A 12553-nucleotide genomic window follows, 5' to 3' on the forward strand; every position below is an offset into this window, starting at 1 on the left:
GGGGTGATGACTGTAGTTGACAGAGTACAGATCAATGTAATCTGTAAGGTGGAAACTAAAATAAAAAATACGAATATTCGTAAATCGAATTTTACGAAGTTCGAAGTATTCGCGAATATGGTGCTATACTATATACATGCACAGGCCTTTGCCTCTCTGTTCTGGGGACAAGTGTAGATATTCGCATGTGCGCTAATAAAATCGCCTTACGAAGATTCGCAACTCAATTCAATCACTAATGTATGAATCATACATTAGTGATTGAATTGAGTTGCGAATCTTTGTAAGGCGATTTTATTAGCGCACATGCAAATATCTACACTTGTCCCCAGAACAGAGAGGCAAAGGCCTGTGCATGTGCATTCATATAGTATAGCACCATATTCGTGAATACTTCGAACTTCGTAAAATTCGATTTACGAATATTTGTATTTTTTATTTTAGTTTCCACCTTACAGATTACATTGATTTGTACTCTGTCAACTACTGTCATCACCCCCCACTGTTTCTCGATTGATTCCCAAAAGTCCAAAAGCTCAGATCTTACTCACATTGCCTAGAAAGTGATTGAGGCGCGAATCTTTGTAAGGCGATTTTATTAGCGCACAGGCGAATATCGGCACTTGTCCCAGAACAGAGGCAAAGGGCTTTGCATTCATACTGTATGAATGCAAAGCCCTATGCCTCTGTTCTGGGACAAGTGCCGATATTCGCCTGTGCGCTAATAAAATCGCCTTACAAAGATTTGCGCCTCAATCACTTTCTAGGCAATGTGAGTAAGATCTGAGCTTTTGGACTTTTGGGAATCAATCGAGATACAGTGGGGGGTGATGACAGTAGTTGACAGAGTACAGATCAATGTAATCTGTAAGGTGGAAACAAATAAAAAATACGAATATTCGTAAATCGAATTTTACGAAGTTCGAAGTATTCGCGAATATGGTGCTATACTATATGAATGCACATGCACAGGCCTTTGCCTCTGTTCTGGGGACAAGTGTAGATATTCGCATGTGCGCTAATAAAATCGCCTTACGAAGATTCGCAACTCAATTCACTAATGTATGAATGCAAAGCCCTTTGCCTCTGTTCTGGGACAAGTGTAGATATTCGCATGTGCGCTAATAAAATCGCCTTACGAAGATTCGCAACTCAATTCACTAATGTATGAATGCAAAGCCCTTTGCCTCTGTTCTGGGACGTGCCGATATTCGCATGTGCGCTAATAAAATTGCCTTACGAAGATTCGCGCCTCAATCACTTTCTAGGCAATGTGAGTAAGATCTGAGCTGTTGGACCTTTGGGAAACAATCAATTATATGTGTACTGTAATTTTGTGAGAAAAAAACAAAAAAAAAAAAAAACGAATATTCGTTTTTACGAATATATAGCACTATATTCGAAATATTCGCGAAAAAAATTCGCTTTTTGAATATTCGCGCTCAACACTACTCCTCATCCAAGAGAAGATATAGGGTACATGCATAGGTATAGAGGGATGCACAGAGACAAGAGTACAGGCATGCAGGGGTGCACACAGACGTATACAGGGATACAGGCATGTAGGGGTGCACACAGACATATACAGGAGTACAGGCATGTAGGGGTGCACACAGACGTATACAGGAGTACAGGCATGTAGGGGTGCACACAGACATATACAGGGGTACAGACATGTAGGGGTGCACACAGAGATATACAGGGGTACAGGCATGTAGGGGTGCACACAGACATATACAGGAGTACACAGGCATGTAGGGGTGCACACAGACATATACAGGGGTACAGGCATGTAGGGGTGCACACATACATATACAGGGGTACAGGCATGTAGGGGTGCACACAGACATATACAGGAGTACAGGCATGTAGGGGTAGAGTACTGGTTTACTGGTTCACAAGCGACGAGTGGGCATGGATGTCTGACCTCTGTGAGGTTTTACGCAACTTTGAGGAATCAACACAGATGGTGAGCGGCGATGCCAGACCACCCTCGATTCTTCTTCTCAGCGCAAATTGGATGATAATGAGGAGGAGGAGCAGGAGACGGTTGCCTCCCATAGCAGTTTTATTCCATTTGTTCAGCGTGGATGGGCCGAAGAGGATGAGGAGATTGAGAGTCATCCTCCTGATGAGGACAGCGAAGTCTTGTCTGTTGGGACTTTGGCACACATGGCTGACTTTATGTTATGCTGCCTTTCCCGTTTACTGGTTGTTGACCCTTATCGACCCCCGCTACAAAGAGAACTTCTCCTCTCTCATTCCTGTAGTGGAGAGGACTAGCAAAATGGTGCAATGCCAGAAGGTCCTTGTGGAAAAATTGCTCCAAAAATCTCCAGCTGACAACACTGGCGGCAGAGTACGCAGTTCCTTGGGCAACCGAGGAGGGGAGACAAGGGGAACACACAGCAGTTCCAACAGAGACAAGGCAACACTCTGGCACAGTTTCATGACACCCTGCCAGCACCCTCACCCTGATGCGCGGCCTAGTGTCACAAGGAGAGAAAAGTTTTGGAAGATGGTGTAGGAGTACGTAGCAGACCATGTCAGCGTCCTCAATGATCCCTCTGTGCCTTACAACTATTGGGTGTCCAAGCTTGACACATGGCACGAACTGGCGCTCTACGCCTTGGAGGTGCTGGCCTGCCCTGCCGCCAGCGTTTTGTCAGAGCGGGTATTTTGTGCTGCTGGGGGCATAATAACTGATAAACACATCCGCCTGTCAACTGAAAATGCTGATAGGTTGACTCTTATCAAAATGATTCCAAATAAACGCAGAGCGAAACAAACGCCCGGTATAATCGCTGTCCTAGAGCAATTACGTATATTAAACCAAAACTGGACTCAGAACAGCATAGTTTAAACAAGTACAAAAACTTTGTGGACAACTCGGTCTATTGAAAAATGGTTTAATAAGAAGCACTAATACGAGTACTATACATGTGGAGCACAGGAATGGCTCGGACATTCACGTAAAATAAACAGATTGGATAACGATTCTGTAATATCTAATGAGGGGTCATTAATTGATCTCATTTTAATAGTGGTGATTGCACTTGTGATATATATTATGAATTGGAACCATTCTAATTATATATGTAGGTTTATAATAATTATATATGTACGTTTATAATAATAAACCCTTTCTTTTTCACCTTCACTTTTTTCACCTCATTTCACTGATCACCCTATCACCTTTTGCGTTCGCATGTATCCCGTTTTTATTCATTATCATTTCTTTTTCACCTTTTTAATCACTTATTATTTTTCCAGTCAATATTGGATTTTCCTTGCCTGTTATGACATGTATTCATGAACTGTTAATGTACAACATTTGCATTTTGACTGTTTAATGACATTTTCGAAATGTATTTTATATTCCCCTGTTGTTACATCTAGGGATGTCTCCTAAGGTACATATAGTTACTTTGAGCTGAATGTCCACATACACATATATACCCTCATGTATTTCATCAGAGTCCCAGGATTAAACGAACCGGCTATTGAACCGACACTCTAGCGACCTAGGAAGTAGAGGTCTTGTTTGCGTTCCAGGGTGAAACGCATTCTAAGCCGGAGGTATTCATGTGAGGTGACATCATCCAGGGCGGAGATGTGGGAGGTGGTTATGCCGGCTTGTTGCGGCCGATGCGTTCCACTGTGGACCGCATGTTATACTTCCGGTTCCTGTCTGTGGAGCGGCCTTCCCCGCATCTCTGCCTGCTGCCTCCTCCCTCATTTCGAATACTGGGTACCTGGAGAGTCAGATTTTCTTAGGTAGTTGCTGGGATAAGTTATACTTTAGGTCCAATGGTTATTCGTGGTGACATAGGGTGTCCGGACACCGACCGAACCGGAAGTGATGGTGCGTTCCAGCGTGGAACGCACCGCACTTCCGGTTTTTGGTTTGCACCAGAAGTTCAGGTGATTTTTGTTCTAATCAATAGGCAGACTATATATGAACAGGCAACACACACCATCAATATCCCCTGAGGAAGCAAAACGCGAAACACGTGTAGGGATCCAGGAGGACTTGGTCTGTATTCATTTATGTATTTTCCCTTGGTCATTGTTTACAATTGGCACTATGCACTTTATATTGTATTGACTGCTAGCTGTGTATGAATATACTCTGCACAGTTTGGGATTACTTATTGTTATTTGTCTTACAACAGACCTGCAAACGTTATCCTGTGTGGCTTCGTGCTGCTTATTTATACAGTCATGTGAAAAAATTAGGACACCCTTTGAAAGCATGTGGTTTTTTGTAACATTTTTAATAAAAGGTTATTTCATCTCCGTTTCAACAATACAGAGAGATTAAAGTAATCCGACTAAACAAAGAAAACTGAAGAAAAGTCTTTTCAAGATCTTCTGTAAATGTCATTCTACAAAAATGCCTATTCTAACTGAGGAAAAAGATAGGACACCCTTGCCCCTAATAGCGAGTGTTACCTCCTTTGGCTGAAATAACTGCAGTGAGACGGTTCTTGTAGCCATCTACCAGTCTTCGACATCGGTCTGAGGAAATTTTACCCCACTCCTCAATGCAGAACTTTTTCAGCTGTGAGATGTTTGAGGGGTTTCTTGCACGTACAGCCCTTTTCAAGTCACCCCACAGCATCTCAATGGGATTCAAATCTGGACTTTGACTTGGCCATTCCAGGACTCTCCATTTCTTCTTTTTCAGCCAATCTTTGGTTGATTTACTAGTATGTTTTGGGTCATTGTCATGTTGCATGGTCCAGTTCCGCTTCAGCTTTAATTTTCTAACTGATGGTCTCACATGTTCTTCAAGCACCTTCTGATACACAGTAGAATTCATCGTGGATTCTATGATGGTGAGCTGACCAGGTCCTGCTGCAGCAAAGCAGCCCCAAACCATGACACTTCCACCTCCATGCTTCACAGTTGGTATGAGGTTCTTTTCTTGGAATGCTGTGTTTGGTTTACGCCAAACATGTCCTCTGCTGTTGTGTCCAAATAATTCAATTTTGGACTCATCTGTCCAAAGAACATTATTCCAGAAGTCCTGGTCTTTGTCAACTTTATCTCTGGCAAATGTCAGTCTGGCCTCGATGTTTCTCTTGGAAAGCAAAGGTTTCCTCCTTGCACACCTCCCATGCAAGTTAAACTTGTACAGTCTCTTTCTGATTGTAGAGGCATGTACTTCTACATCAACAGTAGCCAGAGCCTGCTGTAGTTCTCGAGATGACACTTTAGGGTTTTTGGAGACCTCTTTTAGCATCTTGCGGTCTGCTCTTGGGGTGAACTTGCTGGGGCGACCAGTCCTGGGCATGTTGGCAGTTGTTTTGAAAGCCCTCCACTTGTAGACTATCTTCCGGACAGTGGAATGGCTGATTTCAAAATCTTTTGAGATCTTTTTAAATCCCTTCCCAGACTCATAGGCTGCTACAATCTTTTTTCTGAAGTCCTCTGACAGCTCTTTTGCTCTCACCATGGTGCTCACTCTCACTTCAACAGTCAGGAGCACACCAAACTAAATGTCTGAGGTTTAAATAGGGCAAGCCTCATTCAACATGCAGAGTAACGATCTACTAATTATGTGCACCTGGTGTGATATACCTGTGTGAGATCTGAGCCAATTTAAGAGGGAATACATGTGAGGGTGTCCTATCTTTTTCCTCAGTTAGAATAGGCATTTTTGTAGAATGACATTTACAGAAGATCTTGAAAAGACTTTTCTTCAGTTTTCTTTGTTTAGTTGGATTACTTTAATCTCTCTGTATTGTTGAAACGGAGATGAAATAACCTTTTATTAAAAATGTTACAAAAAACCACATGCTTTCAAAGGGTGTCCTAATTTTTTCACATGACTGTATATATGGATATGTATGTTTTAATCATTGTAAGTCCAATAAAAGTTTTTGTACTTGTTTAAACTATGCTGTTCTGAGTCCAGTTTTGGTTTCTTATCAAAATGAACAAGGCCTGGATTGCCCCTGACTTCTCTAATCCACCAGAGGAAAGCGACTGAACATAAAGGCACTTTAAATGTGGCTTTTATGGTGTATTGAATACACTGTATTCCAATGCACCCCTTCCACCACAAAAAAGGGTATATGGTTCAATCTTCCTTTTCTTGTCCTCCTCCTTCTTCATCGTATCAACATGCTTATTAGGCTGCCCTCACTCCTAATGTTTTTGAGGGTCAGTTCAGCAGCAGATCCTCACCCCTAATGTTTTAGAGGGTCACCAGCAGGCCCTTGCCCATAATGTTTTAGATCAGGCTCCCTCAAACTGCGGCCCTCCAGCTGTTGCAAAACTACAACTCCCAGCATGCCCGGACAGCCTACAGGTATCAGCCTACAGCAGGGCATTGTGGGAGTTGTAGTTTTACAACAGCTGGAGGGACACAGTTTGAGGATGCCTGTTTTAGATGGTCAGCTCAGCAGCAGACTCACCCATAATTTTTTAGATGGTCAACTCAGCAGCAGACCCTCACCCCAATTTTTTTTAGATGGTAGGCTCAGTAGAAGACCCTCACCCCTAATGTTTTAGAAGGACAAATCAGCAGCAGACCTTCACCCCTAAAGTTTTAGAAGGTCAGATCAGCAGCAGACTCTTACCCCTAATGTTTTAGATGGTCAGCTCAGCAGCAGACCCTCAACCCTAAATTTTTAGATGGTCAGATCAGCAGCAGGCCCTCGCCCCTAATGTTTTAGAAGGTCTCCAGCAGGCCCTTGCTCCTAATGATTTTGAGGGTCACCAGCAGGTCATCAATCATCATTTTTCAAGGGTGTGTAAGATGCCCTCCTTTAGGTGTAATAAAGGGTGTATTGGAGTTTCTTGTAATTTTTGGCAGCCCTTTCACTTAGCGCATAGGCTTTATGAGTGTAGGAGTCACACTACCTGAACAATTGTACCACAATGTAAATAAGGCCCTCCTTTATGTGATATACAGGTTGTATTGGAGTGCTTCTTCCTTGTAATTTTTTGCAGCATTTGCACTTTATATACAAGTAAATATACAGGAAAGAATGTTTCCTAACAATGTTTCCTCTAAAATCAATTTTATCTTCGGTTTGGTGCGTATTATTGTCCATCTGTAAAAGTGGCGTACTACTCGGACAACATCGTTTCCAGGATCGACCTGGGGGTCCAAGATGCATCCAGACATCCTCTCCATGCTGTTCCTGAACCATTTCAGTGGTGTTTCCATCAATTTCTGACCTTTTCATGTGAACCAGACACCCTCCCCTCTTCAGAGCAGGGGGCGCCTGGCTTAATGCTCGGGATCTCCCATTGACTTCTGCCGAGCACCCGAGAATCCCAAAGTGTTCTACTTGAGCACCCAAGCATTTTGGTGCTCGATCAACACTAGTAGAAATATTTCCTTGTAATAAACCCTGTTAATGCCTGTACCAAACAGCACTTACACCTTAATAAGAACGGTTTGCTGGCATTACAGAGCTGTATAATGGCAATTTGGATCCCCAGTCAATGCATCAAGATGTAATAAGATTGTTACTATTACCCAGGCTGTAACCTCCCCTACTGAACCCTGTTCAACAAAAATGCTGTGGAAAGATTTCTCCCTAATAGGGTTGAGCGAACCCCGAACTGTAAAGTTCGGGTTCGTACCAAACTTCAGGATTTTCGGACCCGTACCCGAACATTTCAGTAAAAGTTCTGGTTCAGCGATTTCTTGGCGCTTTTTAAAAGGCTGCAGAGCAGCCAATCAACAAGCGTTTAACTGTGTGACCTTAGAAGCCATCACAGCCATGCCTACTAATGGCATGGCTGTGATTGGCAAGTGCAGCATGTAACCCAGCCTCTATATAAGCTGGAGTCACGTAGCGCTTCACGTCACTCTGCTGTGCTTAGTGTAGGGAGAGGATGCTGCTGCGAGGGAGAGAATAGGACAGAATCTGTTATCAGAACTCAGCGATCTACATAGATTTAGGTGTGCGGGTGCAGTGCATAATCTTTTTACCCTGCCCAGTGACGGAGAAAAATAACTTTTATCCGTCTGTTAGTTAGGTGGGCGGCGGCCGCAGCCATTTTATGCAAGCTCAGTGCACCAGCACTGCATCTGTGCTTTTGTGACATTCAAATCCAAGCTTGAAATACTGAAATAATAATAATAATAATCTGGTTTTAGCCCTTTCATGACCAAGGGTCATTGATGCCCCAGTGTCCAGGTCAAAATTTATAAATCTGACATGCGTCACTTTATGTGGTAATACATTTATCCAAGCCATTCTGAGATTGTTTTCTTGTGACATATTGTACTTCATGATAGTCATACATTTGAGTCAATATATTTCCCCTTTATTTATGAAAAAATCCCAAATTTATAACAAAAAATGAAAAATTCACAATTTTAAACATTTCTATTTCTCTGCTTCTAAAACAGAAAGTCATACCTAATAAAATATTAGTTAACATTTCCCATATGTCTACTTTATGTTGGCATCATTTTGGAAATGTCATTTTATTTTTTTTAGGACATTAGAAGGCTTAGAAGTTTAGAAGCAATTCTTAAAATTTTTAAGAAAATTTCCAAAACCCACTTTTTAAGGACCAGTTCAGGTCTGAAGTCATTTTGTGGGGCTTACATAGTGGAAATCCCCCATAAATGACTCCATTGTAGAAACTACACCCCTCAAGTTACTCAAAACTGATTTTACTAACTTTGTTAACCTTTTAGGTGTTCCACAAGAATTAAAGGAAAATGGAGATGACATTTCTAAATTTCACTTTTTTGGCAGATTTTCTATTTTATTACATTTTTTTCTTTAACACATTGAGGGTTAACAGCCAAACAAAACTCAACATTTATTACCCAGATTCTGCGGCTTACAGAAACACCCCACATGTGGTCGTAAACTGATGTAAGGGCAAACGACATGGCGCAGAAGGAAAGGAATGCCGTATGGTTTTTGGAAGGCAGATTTAGCTAAACTGGTTTTAAATGTCATCTCCCATTTAAAGCCCCCCTGATGCACCCTTACAGTAGAAACTCCCCAAAAGTGACCCTATTTTGGAAAATGTTTTGGCACAGTTTTCTCTTTTTGTTCCAAGATTCAGCTGACAGGGTAGATCATGTGCTATTTTTATAGAGCAGGTTGTTACGAACGCAATGATATCAAATATGTCTACTTTATTTGTTTGTTTGTTTCAGTTTTACATAATAAAGCAATTTTGAAAAATAAATTATGTTTTTGTGTGTCCGTTTTCGGAACGCCATATGTTTTTTATTTTTCTGCCGATCGTCTTGTGCAGGGGCTCATTTTTTGCAGAAAGAGTTGTTTTTTATTGGTACCATTTTTTGGTACATAGGATTTTTTGATAATTCATTATTATACTTTATGGGGCAAGGTGACCAAAAAATTGGCTGTTTTGGAACAGTTTTTATTTATATTTATTTATTTTTACAGCGTTTATCTGAGGGGTTAGGTCATGTGACAGTTTTATAGAGCAAATCGTGACGGACATAGCAATACCTAATATGTATACTTTTTCCTTTTTCTTATTTATTTAAGTTTTACACCATAAGAGCATTTCTGAAACCCCAAAAAATGTTGTTTTAGTGTCTCCATAGTCTGAGAGCCATAGCTTTTTTATTTTTTGGATGATTGTCTTAAATAGGGTATCATTTTTTTGCGGGATGAGGTGATGGTTTGATTGGTACTATTTTGGGGGTCATAAGCCTTTTTGATCGCTTGCTGTTGCACTTTTTGTGATGTAAGGTGACAAAAATGGCTTTTTTACACAGTTTTTATTTTTATTTTTTATGGTGTTTATCGGACGGGGTCTATCATGTGATATATTTATAGAGACGGTTGTTACGGACATGGTGATACCTAATGTGTATTTTTTCATTTTTTTTTAGGAAAAGGCTATCTATGGGGTTACAGCAGAGTGTCAGCATAGAGCTGACACTCTCTGCTGATGGCGGCGGCTCAGGAATGGAGCCGCCGCCATCACTCACAGCAGGGGGACCGAACCGCATCGGGGGCAGCGCTGGAAGGGGGGGGTCACGGCCAACAGGTGGGGCAGGAGGAATGTATGTGGCGGGTTGGGGGCGGACCGCATCAGGGCACTTGTCAGGCTAATTGAATGTGGAGAGAGCTTCAGATGCAGGTGGGCGGATACAAGGGGGGGCTTGGAGGGCCACAGATCGGGGGGGGACAAGGACACTACCTGATTTCAGGCTCTGATCTGCAGAGCGCAGATCAGAGCCTGAAACCGGCATTTTAACACTGACGCGATCCGATTGGTTAGTCTGCACTCTGATTTGTCCCTTGCCGGCATTACTGAACTGTATGCTGTCCGTGACAGCAGCAGGACAGGGGCAGAAACTTTAATCCAAGCACTTTGCAGCGCTTGGATTAAAGAGCTGCCATGACGTCTATACACGTGGTAGCTGCACGGGGTATGTGCAGCTATCACGTACAGTACAGACCAAAAGTTTGGACACACCTTCTCATTCAAAGAATTTTCTTTATTTTCATAACTATGAAAATTGTAGATTCACAATGAAGGCATCAAAACTATGAATTAACAAATGTGGAATTATATACATAACAGGTAGTTAGTTACCTGTCCCAATAGAACAAACCCCTTGGGCAAACATCGATTTCGTATTTGGCATAGCACTCATATGACACTGCATGGGTTCTGAGTTTAGCGGACAGTTAGCAGCAATATGTCCTGGTCCCTTACACCGGAAGCATTTGATAGGTTCTGGTCTCAGAAAGTCAGACTTGGACCTTTCGGAGCGTTCCGGCCAGAGTTCAGCTTTAGACCTTGTGTCCCTATTAGGGGCCCCAGTCCTCTCAGGAGTACCCCCCTGCCGGTTACTTTCCTGGGTTAGGCTGGGTTTTTGGAACAGGTCCTTTGCTGCAGCATATCTTTCCACCAGAGAGACCAACTCATCTGCGCTGTTAGGGTCACTGTTATGTTGCATATTTCAGGTGGAAGGGCTCTAACATATCTGTCCACTACCACACGTTGGACAACCTCTGGAGCCGATAGAACATCTGGTTGTAACCACTTCTTGGTTAAGTGTACCAGGTCGTACATTTGGGAGCGAGCTGGTTTGTTTGCCTGAAAAACCCAATGGTGCACTCTTTGGGCCCGAACCGACAAAGTAACTCCCAAACGGGCCAAAATCTCTGCTTTCAGCTTACAGTAATCCCGAGAGTCGGCAGGATCCAAATCATAATAAGACCCCTGAGCCTCTCCACTCAGAAAGGGGGCTATCAACCCCGCCCACTGATCTGGTGGCCACCTTTCACGGTCAGTGGTGCGCTCAGAGGTCATCAAATAAGCCTCCACATGACCACATCATCCGTGGCAGCCATCTTTTGTAGGTAGTTCCCAGCACATATGTCCTTCTTCCCCATGGGACCACTTTCAGTCGACCAAGGGGTCTGGTCTGCAAAGCGCTGCACCACCTCAGTCAAAGCAACACGATCTTTGTTTTGTATCTCGGTTAGAGCGGTAAGTTGCATTGCCATAGACCGCACCAGATCCTCTGTCTGCCGATTAGCTTCTTGCTGCACTTTGCATGTTGCTGGGCTGCAGTGGCTTGCAGCAAAGCTTTTAACATATCCTCCATGTCAGGAGTCTCTTACCCAGGACATAAACTGGTTACCAAGTCCAGAAACAATTCGTATGCAGGTGTTACCCTTAGCAACCAGCTGCTCAAGGACCAGAAAAATTTCCAGCAGCAAGCACCCTTTAACTCCACACAGGTTTTTTTTTTTTTTGCAGTAGTCAGCAGCACCTGTTCCACTGAACCAACAGGCTTCTGGCCCTTTAAGTTCCCACACAACACTGCAGCATTCAGCTTTTCTGAGGTGTCGTTGCCCGCATCCCACGCCAGTTGTGATAGTCCGTTATTTAGCTCACCTTTCCAGAGGTGAAAAGGTAGTGGGATTAGTCAGATTATTTCACACAATGAGACAGAAGTGCATTTCAACTGGCTTCCTGTCAGCTTTATTTCACAGGTTGCATTAAAACACAAAAACATAAACGGAACACCTAGCCTTGTCCAGGCTCTAACTAAACAATAGGTCCCTCTCTAGGACGTGGATGAGCTATCCGCACGCTGTCTGAACAGCAACCTGTGATACTTGCAGTTTGCAGGCTCTGGACCTTCAGGGTCGCTCAGTGAGATGTGGCTTCTCTCACTCCCAGGAAGTTCTGAGCAGTTGTGTGTTTTCAGCCCAGTTATCTATCAACTCTCCAGGTGCAGCTCATCAGGACCCAGGCTTAGGTTTTTTAACCCTTTCCTAAATAATTTTCTTCAGCATATGCTAAGAACCTAGGAGACACATATATACCCTCAATTACTTCACCCTGTGAGACACCACAGTATATAATTCCACATGTGTTAATTCATAGTTTTGATGCCTTCAGTGTGAATCTACAATTTTCATAGTCATGAAAATAAAGAAAACTCTTTGAATGAGAAGGTGTGTCCAAACTTTTGGTCTGTACTGTATATATACGGATTGCAGTCATGAAGGGGTTAAAAAAACACCCTTTTTTTGGCAATATCCAACATCTGGTGCCTTTG

Source organism: Bufo gargarizans, chromosome 4 (assembly GCF_014858855.1).
Source record: "Bufo gargarizans isolate SCDJY-AF-19 chromosome 4, ASM1485885v1, whole genome shotgun sequence".
Lineage (NCBI taxonomy): Eukaryota > Metazoa > Chordata > Amphibia > Anura > Bufonidae > Bufo > Bufo gargarizans.